Source organism: Hyla sarda, chromosome 9, assembly GCF_029499605.1.
Source record: "Hyla sarda isolate aHylSar1 chromosome 9, aHylSar1.hap1, whole genome shotgun sequence".
Classification (NCBI taxonomy): Eukaryota; Metazoa; Chordata; class Amphibia; order Anura; family Hylidae; genus Hyla; species Hyla sarda.
In genome coordinates, this window is record NC_079197.1 from 181,349,009 (window position 1) to 181,366,005 (window position 16,997).

Below are 16,997 nucleotides of genomic sequence, written 5' to 3' on the forward strand. Positions count from 1 at the left end.
ACAGTTAATATTATACAAACATAATCAATTGCACACACATGTCTGTCATATTGTATAATCATACCCATGTGTGGCAAACATAAATCATAAACACTGGCACGGAGAAGGAGGAACGCTCACCTGTTGTAATGCATAATGGCGCCGGCAAGCGTGAGGCGATCTCTACTGCGCAAGTGCAGAGAGTTGTGACGGGGTCTGTGTGGGGATGTCAGCTGACTCACCCGATCACGTGTTCCGCGTCACTGTGTTGTTCTTGTATCACATGACCGTCGTCATGGAGATGAGCAACGCCAACCTGTGCTCTCTCCATGATACTCGGTCGGACATAGTCTATCACATATTGGTATATTAGGAGATCTGCCGTGTTATTTGTATCTAATCTATATATGTGACTACAAAATATATAGTGAATACAATTATATATAATATTATATGAAAAAGTATAAAAAATAGTGTATATATGAAAAAAATCCTTTTCTTTAAGATACAGTAGTATTGGACCTGTGTGGGCAAAAACTCAACATGTCCCAGAGTTATACAAAAAAAGGGAAAAAAGAAAAAAAGAAAGAAAGCAAGGAAATAAATTAATATAATAAATAAATAAATAAATAAATGAAATATATAATAAAAAATATATAATATAGAAAAATAAATATAATACAAATAAAAAAATAATAATATTTTTTTTATTTATTTTTTTTTTTTTTATTTGATCATAGATCACCACATGAATGCCCAATGATCTCTGGATCTTTCAGGATATGGGGGACCCATATATAGAATCCCTAATAATAACTGCTCCTGGTACCATAGGACCAGTGCCCGGGGGCACACTATGTATCCCCTGACACCAGTCAAAGAGAGAGTCTCTAGAGTTGGGTCGCTAGACCCTTGTCCAGAGGTTCTATTCACCATAGTACAATGATGGAGCGCGCCCGCTATTTCAGCAGCGACTTATCAGACTGGGTGGGTCCCCCTATTCTTGTTCCTTATTATTTTGAAAAAACTAAATTATCAACGGATAACTCAAAAAAGGAAAATAAAAATAAAGCAAAATAATATAATAGAAAAATCAAATAAAATACATAAGATGTATCCTGTCCACACATGGTAATCCATCAACTGCATCACAACTAAAAAAAATTTTTTTTTTTCCAAATATATTTTATTTATCTTATCAAACAAGATGGCAGGTCTCCATTCAATACAAAAAAATAATGTCAAATTACATGGTACAGGTAAAATATACAATCTCAATCACTTTCTTACATGTGACTCGACATGGGTAATATATATATGTATATATATATATATATATATATATATATATATATATATATATATATTAATGTGCCCATATGATTTGATATATGTAGGCCAAACGAGCCTAAAAGTCAGATTGAATAACCATAGATACAGCATTAGAAAGAAGAAGTTAGATCTCCCTGTGTCCAAGCATTGTATATAGGCTGGACACACGGAGAATGATATAAGATTTATGGCGATCGATTGTATACCAGTACCTGCCAGAGGTGGCGATAGACTTGCTCTACTCCGTAAGAGAGAACTATGGTGGATCCACCAATTGGACTCATTACGTCCGAAAGGTCTTAATGTAGACTTTAATATGGTGTAAACATGATAAATTCCGGAGTCCACTCAACAGTATATGATAAATAGACACACATTTCTTTATTATTTATCCTTTAATTAAAATGTATTTTTATGTTCTACTTATAATTTCTTTTGTTTATTTTTTAGGTAGATTATGGAACTGTATCTGGATGGAGGAGGAGGAACAGCTCAACAATTTGAATTTCATCAAGAAATTAATGTAATTTGACATTATTTTTTTGTATAGAATGGAGAACTGCCATCTTGTTTGATAAGATAAATAAAATATATATTTTTTTAAATTCTTTTTTAGTTGTGATGCAGTTGATGGATTACCATGTGTGGACAGGATACATCTTATGTATTTTATTTGATTTTTCTATTATATTATTTTGCTTTATTTTTCTTTTCCTTTTTTGAGTTATCCTTTGATAATTTTGTTTTTTCAAAATAATAAGGAACAAGAATAGGGGGACCCACCCAGTCTGATAAGTCGCTGCTGAAATAGCGGGCGCGCTCCATCATTGGACGATGGTGAATAGAACCTCTGGACAAGGGTCTAGCGACCCAACTCTAGAGACTCTCTCTTTGACTGGTGTCAGGGGATACATTGATAATGTGCCCCCGGGCACTGTTCCCATGGTACCAGGAGCAGTTATTATTAGGGATTCTATATATGGGTCCCCCATATCCTGAAAGATCCAGAGATCATTGGGTGTTCATGTGGTGATCTATGATCAAATAAAATAAAAAAATAATAATAATAATTATTATTTTTTTATTTGTATTATATTTATTTTTCTATATTATATATTTTTTTATTATATATTTCATTTATTTATTTATTCATTTATTATATTAATTTAATTCCTTGCTTTCTTTCTTTTTTTCTTTTTCCCCTTTTTTTGTATAACTCTGGGACATGTTGTGTTTTTGCCCACACAGGTCCAATACTACTGCATCTTAAAGAAAAGGATTTTTTTCATATATACACTTTTTTTATACTTTTTCATATAATATTATATATAATTGTATTCACTATATATTTTGTAGTCACATATATAAATTAGATACAAATAACACGGCAGATCTCCTAATATACCAATATGTGATAGACTATGTCCGACCGAGTATCATGGAGAGAGCACAGGTTGGCGTTGCTCATCTCCATGACGACGGTCATGTGATACAAGAACAACACAGTGACGCGGAACACGTGATCGGGTGAGTCAGCTGACATCCCCACACAGACCCAGTCACAACTCTCTGCACTTGCGCAGTAGAGATTGCCTCACGCTTGCCGGCGCCATTATGCATTACAACAGGTGAGCGTTCCTCCTTCTCCGTGCCAGTGTTTATGATTTATGTTTGCCACACATGGGTATGATTATACAATATGACAGACATGTGTGTGCAATTGATTATGTTTGTATAATATTAACTGTATCTTTCAAGCTATTTTAATGATTTTAATACACACGTATGCACTTTATTTATATGTTGCACTAATGCTTTATATTTGTAATATGATGCACTAAATATGCACTTTTTGTAAACTTTTCATTAATTGGCACTATAATTATTATATCATGATTGAAATGTTCACCTGGGTATATATTACCCCCTAATGTGTGTTTGTATGAGCTTGAAAAAGGATCCTGTGTGATCTGAAACATTGCTATGCTATGATGTGAAGTGAATAAATCTTTTTGCACCTTGGATTTACTCATGGAGTGCTGCACCATTTCTTTGGATGGATTAATTTTGGGACTTTGATCAAGTTCATTAGGAGCTGGCACCCGACCATTTTTTATTAAGCTAAGTAGTGCTGCAAAACAACCTTTTTCTTTTATATATATATATATATATATATATATATATATATATATATATATATATTTGTGGAAGGAAATAAAATAAAAACAATAAAACTCAATTTTGTAGCTTTCGGGGGCTCCCGTTTCTACGCAGTGCACTTTTTGGTAGTTTATATTTTATATAATTTTAATACTTAAAAAATTATAAACTACATGCACCAAAATTAGTTTTTAATTTTTTAAGTCTACCTATTAAGTGGTACCTATCTGTAGTTTTTATAGGTACCATTTTTGTTTTGATGGGACTTTTGGATCACTTTTTATTAATATTTTTATGGTATATGATGTGACCAAAAATGCACAATTTTGTTCTTTGGTATTTTTTTTACGTGTACGCCATCGATCGTGTGGTTTAGATAACATTATATTTTTATAGTTCGGACATTTACACATGTGTCTGTACCACATATGATTATTTTTATTCTTTATTACATTATTTTATTTGAAAAAATGGGAAAAGAGGGGTGATTTAAAGTTTTCATAGGGAAGGGGTTAAAACATGCAATCTTCTGATTGCATACACTGATCAGTGCTCTGCCATTGCAACCGGTGATCTGATGCTCTAGCCTGCTGCGCAGGCATGGAGCAGTAGATTGCTGATCGGACAACGCAGAGACAGCAGAGGATCCTCCTGTCATTCGGTAAGCTGATCGGGACATCGCAATTTTGTTGCGATAGTCCCGATCAGCTCCGCTAAGCTGCTGGGGTTCTATTACTTTTGTTTTAGACGCCGCAATCAACTTTGATTGTGGCATTTAAAGGGTTAATGTCAGGTATTGGCCCGATCAGCTGTGCCCGGCATTAGCTGTGGATCCTGTCTACCCATAGCAACTGGGACCCACTGGGTTTAACCCGTGAGAACGGTTTAAACCTGTTATAATGGACCAGGGCGTACAGATAAGCCCTGAGTCCTTAAGAGGTTAAACAGCTCCAGAAAATTAAACAGATTTGTAAATTACTTCTATTTAAAAATCTTAATCCTTCCAGTACTTATCAGCTGCTGTATGATCCAGAGTAAGTTCCTTTGTTTTTGGATTTATTTTCTGTCTGACCACAGTGCTCTCTGCTGACACCTCTGTCCATGTCAGGAACTGTCTGGAGCAGGAGAGGTTTGATATCGGGATTTGCTCTTACTCTGGACAGTTCCTGACATGGACAGATGTGTCAGCAGAGAGCACTGTGGTCAGACAGAAAATAAATTAAAAAAGAAAATAAATTCATCTGGAGCATACAGCAGCAGATAAGTACTGGGAGAATTAATATTTTTAAACAGAAGTAATTTACAAATCGGTTTAACATTCTGGCACCAATTGATTAAAAAAAATAAAAAAATTAATTGTGTCCATATTGTAGCCAGGTGAAGCCAACCTAATATAAGGTTTGGGCCTTTATTCACCTTTCTTCTGCTTTCTGTAAATACCAATTGAAAAAAATTATATAATAAAAAGCCAACAGCATGCTGGGAGCTGTAATGTTGCATTGGCTGGAGGCACACAGGTTGGGAAACACTGTACAGTCCAATCATAATTAGTCCCTATGTGATCGTCGGGATGCCATATGGCTTACGGAGTTGCTTGACAGTGTAACATCTTCTATAAGGGCTGGGAGTTCTGTTCTAGAATATTTCGGAATGACTGTTGGTAAGAAGTAGGTGGCATGGTGAATAAATAATGAAATTACCTTCTCATGGGATGAGGAATAAAGGAAGATGATCATGCTTTCATCCCACTGTGTTCTACACTACGGTGACACCAGTTGGGGACCCAATCCAATTAGATTTGTCAGAACACTTTCTGCCCCTGTCCCTGGGAGCAGCCACATGGAACCACTACGCAGAGAACTTTTCTGTAATTTCTCCTTTTTGATTTTTGTTATCTTTTTTATAATGTTATGTTTGCATATTATGTGTTAGTTTTTGTAACTATTAAATGGTTAACAGTGTTTTATATATTGGAAGTAAGCTAAAAGAGAAAGAAAAAACGCATACTTACCTATCCTCAGTCCCCTGCAGTTCCCATTCATATCTGTCCGGTTCCCAGGTCTTCTCTCTTCTTTCTGCTTCAGAGACAAGTGCTTGGTGCAGGACCTTCCTACTCAGCCAATCACTGGCCGAAACAGGACACCACAGAGGCCAGTGATTGGCTGAGCTGGCAGGTTCTGTATCGAAAACTCATCTTGGAAGCAGGAAGAAGAGAGAAGACCAGGGAACCATACAGAGAAGAATGGGAGCTGCAGGGAAGCTTCAGGAGTTAGGTAAATATGTTTTTTGTCTATTTCTCACCCACCCCAGAAGACATTATTATTATTTTATTTTTTATTTTTTATTATTTAAACAGTGGATAACCCCTTTAATAGTTACAAAAATGAACACGTAAAAGACCAACATAACATTTCCAGATAAAGTTATGCAAATCAAAAGGTGAAATTACGGGAAAGTTCAGTACTAGTGCTCCTAGGAACATGGGTAGAAAGTGTACTGACAAATATAATCAGATTGGGTCCCCAACTTTTTTCACCTGGCTGACCTGGCAGGTCCTAAACAACTAGCCGTAGAACAGAGATTCCGAATAAGTGTGCCTCCAGCTGTTGCAAAACTACAATTCCCAGAATGCCCAGACAACCTTTGGCTGTCTGGGCATGCTGGAAGTTTTAGATTGCCAACAGCTGGAGGCACACTGATTGGGTAACACTGCCGAAGAGTATATTTTGTTACTTATCTATGTTTGATGGCGGGAGTCCAGTTGGTACCAGTGAGTATTAGTGAGTGTACGGTTGATGTTTATGGGGTTTTTCCTTTTTTACTGCGAGATCCCTGGAAAGAGCACAGTGCAGTAGATTATTAAGGATAGACCATATTCCCACCCGATCTCTTGTTTTATGCAGTTGGAAATCATTTGGGATACCTTTGCACCTTACTGCTTCCTCGTTATTTACTACTTACAATAGAATATCGCTGATATCTAGACGCTCCACTCTCCCTGTTTCTACTGTCCTGAATTATCCTGACCCAGGAACCTATACACCCTTGGGATTCTGGATAATCACAATCTACTATAATTGATTCCAGGTTGTGAGTGTGTCATAATGCATGTTATGTTCTTGTATTATCCTTGGTGAAATAATATGCAAACTCCTCTACTTCATTGTATGTACCATTTTAATAATAATCATTGTTACGTTAAAAGGGCCTCTTTGTGGGGTTATGATTTTGTTTTGGGATTATGATATTTCTTCTAGCTTTCTGAGTATGCTATGTGTGTAATGTTGTGTGATGTATGGTTCCATCATTACGTATGGGCAGCGAAATAGTGCACTCTAGCTCTCACCCAGAACTCCTGTCCCTGCCTATTGCGTAATCACCCTAAATGACAACTCCACAACTAGAAGACGGTGCCTACTCTGGGATAAGGGCAGGGACATCTCAGGTGGTGCGGCGGCAGGGACCAGAATGCCACCCCCCCCTCCCATTGACTTGCATTGAGGGGGGTGGCATGACATGATGTAACAAGGGGCGTGGCCATGATATCACAAGCCATTAAAAAATACAGGGTGCTGCAGGGAGATTGTGGGGGGTCCCATGGCTTGGACCCCCCACGATCAGACATTTTATCCTATCCTTTGGATAGGGGATAAGATGTCTAGGGGTGGAGTACCCCTTTAAATTGCCAAAGCAAGCAGGGTGTGGACATAAAAATGACACCTCATTGGCCGAGAAACACAAGACGGGATAGGCTAGGGTGTCGCAACAGCAACCACAAGCTTTGTCAACAAACAGGAAAAATCAAACAGATAGACCTTGTACATCCATATTTCGAGTGGAAGAAGCATTGTTGTTCCTGGATGTGGCCTGTTTGGGATTTTGTTTTGCTTTATTTATAGGCTGTGTCTACGAACTGAGCCAATCAGATGTCCAGTGCTCATCCCCCTTCCTTCTCCCAGCATGTAGCCTCAAAGACAGAAAACGAAGCTGCACCCCCCTCCTCTCCCCTTCACCATGTCTTCCTTTTAAAGAGTTTTTTCTTTTTTCTTTTGTGACTGCACACTTTTATAAAATACATAATAAAATACATTTAAAAAATTGTTACAAATTTACATGCACTACTGAATTATATACTGGACAATAATGAATAAAAATCTAACCGGTGCTCTTCAAAATCAGTAATTAATCTACTTATATTTTGTATATTATGTTGTTGACATTTATCAATTTGATGTAAAAATTCTAAATACATAATGATCATTTCACGTCTCTGCCGGTAAAATGTTGCACGCGCCCGACACAATTCCTTCTCTGACAGAACGTTTCATGAATGATTCCTTTCTGGTGACAGATGTTAATAATATATGGAGCTAATATGACTGTAATAAAAACCTTTGCAGCAATTTACCACATCCAAAGCTTACATCAATGCTTACATTCTTTTAGCAAATGACACAATAATAGACATAGCGGAGATTACGGGGAATGATGTATATTGTCAGAGCACTTATCAGGGACCTGTCAGGTATTATGGGTAGTAAAACCCTCCATTCCCCCACACAAGAATTCAAGTCGGTTCTTAAACAAGCGCTGAGCTCCATTTGGGCATATGACTAATGTAGAATTAATCTGACTTCACTGCTTCCTTTATTGCCAGCAAATGGTCGGAAGCAGAAAAGAACTGAACATTTCCCTGTTTATTGCTTTAAAAAAAGAAAGGGAGGGAGATGTCACTTCCATTTGCCGTATAAGAAAGCGGTCACATTTTTGACAACTTAGTTTGATGCGAACTCCGAATGTTAATCAATGATGTCATTAATCACCTTGGAAGTGGATCACATTCTGCTGCGATGTCGCCGGAGTGAAATAAACAGATCAATTCCGAACATGACGGAGGGAATATTCCCAGCTAATCAGTTCGCCGGCGAAACGTTATTCTCACAGCATTTCGCCTTCTTTTCTGAGAACAACGTGGAGTGACATAATCGAGGACAAGTCTGCGGCTGCCACAATATTATTTATATAGAGTTTAAAAATAGAAAACAAATAAAATATAAATGCTACAAATAACAACAACAACAATAATAATAATTAATAATAATAATAATAGTATAACAAAAATGACACACTCTTCTTCTGCTACTACTTCTACTATGATTACTGTGTGAGTACCATTACTACTACTATAACTACTAAAAATACTACTACTTCTACTTCCATTACTGTGTGAGTATCTTATACTACTACAACTACAAAAAATACTACTACTACTACTACTACTACTACTACAGTGATCCCTCAACTTACAATAGCCTCAACATACAATAGTTTCAACATACAATGGTCTTTTCTGGACCATTGTAAGTTGAAACCAGACTCAACATACAATGCTACAGACAATCCAGATCTGTGAAATGTGTCAATGACTGGAAGATCTGACCAATCAGAATGGGCAATTTACAGCAGCTACCCCTGCTGTATTACTGAAGCGTATGCACTGACTGGTGTCTGGTAGAGCCCCCTACAGTACAGAAGGTATTACATGTTCTGTACTCTTTACCTGTATTACTGAAGTGTATGCACTGACTGGTGTCTGGTAGCGCCCCCTACAGTACAGGGAGGTATTACACGTTCTGTATTCTTTACATGTATTACTGAAGTGTATGCACTGACTGATGTCTGGTAGCACCCCCTACAGTACAGGGAGGTATTACATGTTCTGTACTCTTTACCTGTACCAGGGTTAGCTGCTCCTTTGGACACCAGGTGAGGGCGATTCCATGTTACTTTTTTAGGACACTGTGTACTGTACAGGACCCTGAAGAAGCTCCTGTCCTCTTCATAGACCAGTGTTTCCCAAGCAGGGTGCCCCCAGCTGTTGCAAAACTAAAACTCCCAGCATGCCCGGACAGCCTTTGGCTGTCCGGGCATGCTGGGAGTTGTAGTTTTGCAACAGCTGGAGTCTCCCTGCTTGGGAAACACTGACATAAACAGTGATTTAAAGCTTCCAGCAGATCTTTATTACTGTTATATGTACAATCTTACTTTATCTGTATTAATTATCTACTTATTTTTCTTTAATCCTCACTTTTTCCTATTTTTAGATGACATTTTGGTGGCTTCAGAACCAATGAACAGGTTTCCATAGAGTTCTGGTCTCAACATACAATGGTTTCAATATACAATGGTCGTCCCAGAACCAATTAATATTATAACTTGAGGGACCACTGTACTACTACTACTACTACTACTACTACTACTACTACTACTACTAATAATAATAATAATAATAATAATAATACTAGAGATGAGTGAATGTTTAAAAAAATTGATTTGCCAAATAAAAAAGAAAAAAAATAGTTTAGGTCCGAATTTATTGCCACAATAGGGGTGTAGAACACTTTGCCTTGTTATAACACGCATAGGGAGTGTGCTGTGTAAGTGAAATAATGCTGTTATTCAGTATGACATATTATGACATCGCTATTAGAATCACTGCTGCAGAGCGTCTGGATGTGGCAGCAGGGTCAGGAGGCCATATAGTGTCACAATTGAAAAGATGATAGAGATATTTTATGACATTTTTATTTAATTTAATCTAATTTTTTTATCCTCTTTTGATGACCCATTCTGGTGAGCATCGAGCTAGCAGTCCGCCACGAGGCAAGCTGCCACCTGTTCCATCCCCTGCCTCTATGCGCCCCTGCCCCCCCCCCCCCCCCCTCCCCAACTGTCTTACTCTGTGTGGAACTGCAAATGTTTCATTTACTCATTTAATCAGTTATGGTTCATTGCTATCGCTCCAACCTGTTTCATTGGTTTCTTGTGGTAATTCCAGAGGTAATATATGACAACGACTAGAGAGGAGTTCAAATTCGTCCGATTTGATTCGCCCATCTCTATTGAGGACCCATTGGAGGGCAAGTCTGGTGCAAACAGCTGCAGTAATTCCAGCTCCAATAGTGTATAATTGCTGCAGTGTATAATTTTCAAGAAGATGAAAAATGAATGTCGGACACTCACCAAGTCTTCTTATTCTTCTTTATTAAATAAACATAGTCACATATGAACAGTCATTTCGGGGACGGACACACGTGGGGGGGGGGGGGTACAAAGAAGGCAACAGGAGCCGTTGTTTTGCACTTGCTCAGTGCTTCCTCTGGCCTCAATGACTGTTCATATGTGAGTAAGTTTATTTAACAAAGAAGAATAAGAAGACTTGGTGAGTGGCCGGCATTTATTTTTCATCTTCTTGCAATATTTCCATTATCTTGTGTCATGTCAGAGCACCACCTACCTTCACACCACAGTTTTTCCAGTCATACCCACAAAGAGATATGCTAATATAGAAGAAGATAGCAGCACCAATCATCTCTTCTGTGTGTTGTATTGTATGTTATAATTGAGTGGCGGTCCCCTGTGAGGCATGCTACCGCCTGTCCCACCCCCATGCTCTGAGTGTCCACTTGAAAAGGGAGGGACTGCAGTACCAGCAACTTGGACAGGAGCACATTCAGCTTTTGTACCGTTGTATAAGTGGACACATAAAGCTAGTGTCACGATGCCGGCTGGCAGGTAGTGGATCCTCTGTGCCAGAGAGGGATTGGCGTGGACCGTGCTAGTGGATCGGTTCTAAGTCACTACTGGTTTTCACCAGAGCCCGCCGCAAAGCGGGATGGTCTTGCTGCGGCGGTAGTGACCAGGTCGTATCCACTAGCAACGGCTCAACCTCTCTGACTGCTGAAGATAGGCGCGGTACAAGGGAGTAGACAGAAGCAAGGTCGGACGTAGCAGAAGGTCGGGGCAGGCAGCAAGGATCGTAGTCGGGGGCAACGGCAGGAGGTCTGGAACACAGGCTAGGAACACACAAGGAAACGCTTTCACTGGCACAATGGCAACAAGATCCGGCGAGGGAGTGAAGGGGAAGTGAGGTATAAATAGGGAGTGCACAGGTGAACACACTAATTGGAACCACTGCGCCAATCAGCGGCGCAGTGGCCCTTTAAATCGCAGAGACCCGGCGCGCGTGCGCCCTAGGGAGCGGGGCCGCGCGCGCCGGGACAGGACAGACGGAGAGCGAGTCAGGTACGGGAGCCGGGATGCGCATCGCGAGCGGGCGCTACCCGCATCGCGAATCGCATCCCGGCTGGAGACGGTATCGCAGCGCACCGGGTCAGTGGAGCTGCCCGGAGCGCTGCGGTAGCGAGAGAGAAGCGAGCGCTCCGGGGAGGAGCGGGGACCCGGAGCGCTCGGCGTAACAGCTAGAAGTGGATGCAGTGAAAAAGCTTGTACTTGTGTCTTAAAATTGAGCTGGCGTTCCTCCGCTAGGCAAGCTACCACCTGTCCCAGCCCCTGCCTCTCAGCGCCTCCCCAATTGTGAAAGTGCGAATGTTTCATTTAATCAATTTTGGTTCATTGTTATCGCTCCAACCTGTTTCATTGGATTCTTGTGGTAATTTCACAGGTGATATATGACGTTGATGACCATAGGGCCTCCCAATAGAAAAAAAATTAAGATATTTTGTAAAATTTAAATTGAAGATTTTAGATTTAAAAAAAAATGTAAAAGTTTAATTCAAGGTGCCAACAGCGTGAGGAGATCATATGGTGGCAGAATAACACAGCTTGGAATTGGCGGCAGCAAGAGAAAACCATATAGTGGCTGAACGACACAGCCTGGAGGTGGCAACCGCCTGTTGAGACCATAGGGCCACACAATTTAAAAGATTAGGAGGGTGTTCTTTGCGGTGTACAAGTGGCTGAAGCGCATGCAAAGTTTTCTTCCTATTGTTAGTATGTTTTGCAGATGGGGTAACACTTCAGGAATCGCTTGACAGCCAAATTGAACATGTGTGTCATGCAGGGCGCATGGCTCAGGCTTCAAGGCTGGAAGCAACGCAGACAAGATGTTCTTCCTGTTGTCGGTCAGCCATGATTCGGAAGCATGAGGAGACCATATAGTGGCAGAATTACCAAGCCTGGAGATGGCAGCAGCAAGAGGAGATCATAGGGCCTCACATTTGAAAATACTAAAGATATATTTTAAAATTTAGATTGAAGATTTTAAACAGATTAACATGAACATTTTTACGTAATGTGCCATCCTCATGAGAAGAACACATGGCGGCACAATGACACAGCCTGGAGGTGGCACCAGCATGAGGAGACCAAAATGTGGCAGAATGACCAAGCCTGGAGGTGGCAGCTGCAAGAAGAGACCATATGGTGACGGAATGACACAGCCTGAAGGTGGCGGCAGCCAGACCAGACCAGACCAAAGGGCATCATAATTGAAAAGATTAAACATATTTATTAAAATTGCATGTGGCCTCTGGATACTTGATGAAAAACTGCCACACTGCAGAGTAGCTGATTCACCCCCCCAACAGTCCGCACTGACTGACTGCTACTGCCGCCGACTCCAGGTACCCCTGTTCCACTACCTACCGGGCAGGAGGGCTGCCGCAAAGCAGATGGTCTACCCCAGGCATGTTTGGCTCCAGACTTCCCACTGCTGCCACCATGCTGACTGCCAACCATGCTACCACCTTGCTTGCTCAACTGCTGCCTCACAGGCAACCTGCCACCCTCTTTTCCTGATGATTATGAAGCCCCTTCTGCACCGGGCTCCCAAGTGCGATCGGCTTCATAATCATCGAGTTGTGTCTGCACATCACTGATGTCCTCCGCAGGTTCCTCCACAGTGTCTGCTTCAGGAGCCTGAATTCTCCCAACACCATCTACCACGCGACTCTCCTCATCACTACTTGCCCATCTAGCGAAGGAAGCCGGGGATGTTGACTGTCCTCTAGTAGACCGTCCTGACTAAAAAGTGGAGCTGGACCCACAGCATAGGATACTTCTATGGGGGAGGGAACAGCATAGGACAGAGGCAATTGGAGGACAGGGACTGTTCCCAGGCCATGCCAACTGAGGATTGTGTCTGAGGAGCACATTGACTGTTGACTGGTGGTTTCAGATGTCACTTGTGATGAAGTGGATGACCGAGTTAACCAGTCAATGACAGATGGTTGCTGCTTGAGACATGACCTCTAGCTGATACCGGGAGCTCAGGCTTCTCACAGCGACTTCTGCTGTCACTCGCCCCTAGTCTGCTGCGACCTCTGCCTGCGCCTGATGAATTTTGGCCTCTGCCACTCCTCTGTGCACATCCTGGCACTTCTCTGCCTGACATACTTAGTGCGTATATGAGGGGAGTTCAATACGCTCCACTACGCTTAAAACAGTATTTGTCTAGAACAGCAGCAGGTGTGTATTTTTGTCTGGCCTTTAGCAGTAACTGGGCCCTTAGGACTATAACAGGAACAAAATGGTACACCACTTAAATGTACGTACATGGTATGCACTTATGAGGGGAGTACAATACGCTCCACTACACTTAAAACTGTATTTGTCTAGAACAGCAGCAGGTGTGTATTTTTGTCTGGCCTTTAGCAGTAACTAGGCCTTTAAGACTTTAACAGGAACAAAATGGTACAGCATCTATGTACGCACAGGTTACACTTAATAGAGGACAATACGCTCTGCAACCTGTATTAGGCACTAATAGCAGGTGATTATGGCTTTTAGTGCTCTGCTCACCCATACTGGCTGGCTACTATTAACTTTTCAGTTGTTGTACACACCAGTGCTGCAGCACACAGTCGCTGTGTACTACACCCAAAATTGCACTCTCTCTCTCTCAATCTCTCCCTTCCCTATCAGTCCTTCTAGGCTGGATTTGGGCTTGAAGTAAATTGCTTCTGTAAAAATGCTTTTCTGTACAACACACAGCGCTGTCTGTTCCTCTCTCTCTGCAATAGCATGCTAAAGTGACTGGCCACAATTTGGCTGCCAATTATATAGGGCTGTGACATCACAGGGGTAGCTGGCTGCTGATAGGTGGCATGTGATTTACAGTCATCCCCCCTATCCGTGTTCCAGCGTTCCTTTCCCCATGGCCTGACATATGAAGCTGCCATCTTTGATGCCCTGGAGCCTGGACCACACTAAATGGAGTTTAATGAAGCGATTTGTGCAATTTTTCCTGAAATTTGTAACAAATTCGGTTTCATCAGCTTCGATTCTCTCATCCCTAAATAATTATATTACTAAAACTACTACAAATATTACCATTCCTACTACTACTTTTATTACTACTGGTGGTATATGCTACTACTATTACAACTACTGTTATAACTAATACTACTGCTACTAACATTACACGGGTGGCACGGGGGCTCCGGTTTTTTTTTCTCACACTGCAAAACATACTGATAGGGGAAGTTAGATTGTGAGCCCCAGTGGGGACAGGGACCGATTTGAGTATACAGCGCTGTGAAATCTGTGTGCGCTATATAAATTAAGAATTGTTTCTACTACTAATACTACTAATAATGGTATAAATTGTATAAAGAGTCACCACTTTCCACCTTTGCAAGACAATATGCAGAGACATCATTGCTTACTGTAGATGGGCAGAGACTCCTGTCTCTCCCTGCTCCTCTACATAATTTCAGTGGTGCCCTTGTGTAGCCCGCCATGGGGCATGAGGCATATTCTGGTCAGTGACCCATAAATAATCCCTAGATTACTTTTTGTAAGCAGATGCAAGGCTAAAGCCGACCAGCCATTGTTCCCAACCATAATAACGGAGCACTAGCCTCCTAAAACGCATTGCCGCCATCTTGGATCCCAGTTTGGACTATGAAACCTTGCTACATAGCTCTTAAAGGGGTGCTCCCGTGGAAAACTTTTTTTTTTTTTAAATCAACTGGTGCCAGAAAGTTAAACAGATTTGTAAATCACTTCTATTAAAAAATCTTAATCCTTCCAGTACTTTTTAGGGGATATATACTAAAGAGAAATCCAAAAAAGAAATGCATTTCCTCTGATGTCATGACCACAGTGCTCTCTGCTGACCTCCGCTGTCCATTTTATGAACTGTCCAGAGCAGCATATGTTTGCTATGGAGATTTTCTCCTGCTCTGGACAATTCCTAAAATGGACAGCAGGGGTCAGCAGAGAGCAATGTGGTCATGACATCAGAGGAAATACATTTCTTTTTTGGATTTCTTTTTAGTATACAGCCCCTAAAAAGTACTGGAAGGATTAAGATGTTTTAATAGAAGTGATTTACAAATCTGTTTAACTTTCTGCCACCAGTTGATTAAAAAAAAAAAAAAAGTTTTCCACCGGAGTACCCCTTTAAGAGTTTGTTATGATGTTTTGCATTTTATCTCAAGAAGGATAGATGGACTCTAAATAGCCAGTCACCTAATTGGAAGTGATGGTCCATGTAAAGCTATGGAGAGAGATCTGCAGTGGGTACCAGGAACAATTATTAACATTTTTAACATTAGTATTAGAATTATTTCAATCTCCTTTACTTATCAGAAAAATCTGGTCAGAAAATGTATCTTCCTAATTCCCATTTAATTTCTGTTTTCTTTTTGTGAAGGTTCCTTATCGGCAAACTGGAGCTTTCAACCACCTGAACAGTGAAATTAATCCATTACAGATAACAGATGCTGCATTGAGACTTAGCAGCTAATTCTAGTAATGCGCCGGGATTATAACACCAGCCTTAAGAAGAAGGAGGGGTTTTATTTTGATATTTTTTCCCTTTTCTAATCGCTCCAATACCAAAAACTTATATAGTGAGAAAATAAAAATTGAAAGAAAAGAGATTATTGGCGCTTGATACTGTGGTTGTTGTAGAGGAAGAATTAAATCTGCCACAATATGAAATTAAAACCTAGAATACAATATTTAATTATCCGCGTGACAAATATAGAACATCTGTTAGTTGGCGACAAAAATTTAAAGGTAAAGTAGACCCTGGGCTTCTGGTGATATTCCCATCAGAACAACCCTTTACTAAAAGTATTATTGGGTCATGTGGACATCCGTCAGAGAAAGTGCTATAGAATATTAAAACAATTTAAAATTTAATTATTATTTATAATTTTTTTTTGTCATTTCTTAGATTTATTATTGCGTTTGTTCAGAACGCTCAGAGCTGGAGGCCGAGATCATCATGGCCGTACCCCTGTGTGACGTTACACCACGTCCCCTCTATTCATGTCTAGGAGAGGGGGCGTGTCGTCCGATAGACAAGAATGAAGGGGGTGTGATGTGATGTCATGAGGGGCGTGGCTGTGATGTCACGATCACGGCTGCAGGAAGTTTGCATTTGTGTAGAACGCTGGGAGCTGCGGGATATTGCGGAGGGGGGGGGGGGGGGTCTGGTGTTCGGGCCAACAGCGAGATCCCCGCGATCACACATTTCCTTTGGATAGGGGATTAGATGTCTAGCAGCAGAGCACCCCTTTAAGAGGTTATAAAATGGACAGGTGAGGAGAGGACAGATCAGTTCTGTATTCTGTCTGTGACTATGGCGGGTTAGTCCTGTATTCGCTTGTATAGTCTGCAATATGATAATACTCAGCGGAGTATCTGTGTACGCCTGGTATGTAACCACTATTGCGTTACTGTATGACGGCATTATTGGTAATATGGGGGCT

General features: G+C 40.7%; 1 long non-coding RNA gene across 2 annotated transcripts in view; it reads left to right on the forward strand.

Moving 5' to 3' along the window:
* The window catches only part of LOC130291137 (uncharacterized), a 38,035-nt gene extending 21,803 nt beyond the window's left edge, over positions 1 to 16,232 (forward strand). For both annotated transcript variants that reach the window (XR_008847805.1, XR_008847804.1), the window contains exon 3: positions 15,932 to 16,232. This is a non-coding gene — a long non-coding RNA (uncharacterized LOC130291137). The remainder of the gene's footprint in view (positions 1 to 15,931) is intronic.
* The last annotated feature ends 765 nt before the right edge of the window (positions 16,233 to 16,997 follow it).